We start from the raw sequence: 1,902 nt of genomic DNA on the forward strand, positions 1-1,902 counted from the left end.
GGATATTGGTGGTGATTAGGCGAGCCCGCTTTCTTCACTCCGGAAATGAGAGAGAAAGTGAGAAACAAATCATGTTCTCTTTTTGCGAGTTCTCTACTATGTAAATCAGTAAGATTGTTTCTCATTTTTCTATATGGATATAACTTTAGTTTTCCATTTTTATGTTTTATAAGCAATCCACTTTAGATCTTTATTTTTCATTAGGCTATAAAGTTTATGCTAAATATACTACAATATAGGGATCCACCCATATCAAATACTCTTGAATTTTTGAGTACTTAGATCTAGATCTGTTATATTCATGACAAAAATTATATGGATATGGATATACCTATATTCACTGCTATCCACACCTAACCCGGATCCATAAAAAATGTTTAAATTATTAAAATATTAATTATAAATTATGTTGAATTTGTATAAATTAAAACAGAAAGAGTAATATAGGCCATATGATATTTTCAAAATATCAAAAGACATTAAAATATTAATCATATACATGTATCAAAATAAATTATATGTAAAAAGTGAATCCAAGTTAGAATGAGGTAGGCATGTCAATTAGGGCTAAAGTCCGCGGGCTAGTTTGGCCCACCCCTGAAAAACATCGGGCTCGGGCTTAAATATATATGTCCAGAAAAAATCGGGCCTTTTGGGCTAAGCCCATTCGGGCTAAAGGGTTTTTTGGGCTTAGCCCGGTCGGGCTCGGGCCGGCCCGAAAAGCCCTTATACAAATATATTTTGAATTTTTTGAATATTTTAGTTTGATTAAAAGATTTGATTAATGTTATAGTTTTCATATTTACTTACTAGTCTTACTTATTACTTTTAAAATCTTTATACAAAGCTAAAACTAAATATATTTAAGTATCATGATTTTGAAATCATCAAAATATCTATTAAATTTTGACTCTATCTTATACTTTAAAGTATTTTAGTTCCATGTTTTATTGGGTTAAAGTGTAAATAATTTATTTGACTTTTATTTTTTTATCTTAAATTAAGTTAGTTTTATTGAATATTGATAAGTTATTTAAACTTTGATGCATTATTTTTATCGTAGACCTTTAAATATAGTTTCTAAAAAACTATTATGAACTTAGAAATTGATTTTTTATCGGTAAATAAAGCCCAAAAAAGCCCGAAAAGCCCTGTAGCCCTGTTAGGGTCGGGCCGGGCTTTGAAATATAGGCTCGGAAATTTTTCGGGCCGGGCCGGGCCGGGCTCACATATACGAGGGCTTTACGGGTTTCGGTCCGGGCCGGGCCGGGCTAGCCCGATTGACATGCCTAGAATGAGGTATTATAACCTTTAAATATATATACTCTTATCCATTTGACCAAAAAAAAAAATATATACTCTTATCCAATGTTTTAGATACCCTATTTTCTGATAAGACTATATTTAGATTTTCAGATATTTTGTCGAGTTTTACTACGTTGTAGTAATTGTGGCGATAAATCTACCATTCTTGTAATTTACTTAAATAATTTGTTGGAATGTTCCTAGTAAACTATTCAAAACAACTTGTGAAAATAAGTTCAAATAATCAAAGACAGAGAAACAATTACAAACAATATTTTGAGTTGCTGGTTATAGAAAATTCTTTGTTCAGAGTATTTTTGCACGAAACAAAGACCAAAAGAAAATAAAACACCTATGTAAACTATTAATTTTTATATGCAATATTAAATATTGTATTTTGATATTAAGCATAATAAAATATATTAAGGACATTTAAAATTTGTAAACCTTCAAAATCATGGAGGTATGACCATGTGAAACAGATTATTAACATATTGATTCTTTTATCTTGTATAACCCTATTTTGTATTGCTAGGTATGTTTTCTCTCCTATATTTGTAAATATATTTAATCAGTCAAATTAGTTTCCTCAATATA

This window comes from Capsella rubella, unplaced genomic scaffold, assembly GCF_000375325.1.
Source record: "Capsella rubella cultivar Monte Gargano unplaced genomic scaffold, Caprub1_0 scaffold_2, whole genome shotgun sequence".
NCBI classification, from domain to species: Eukaryota; Viridiplantae; Streptophyta; class Magnoliopsida; order Brassicales; family Brassicaceae; genus Capsella; species Capsella rubella.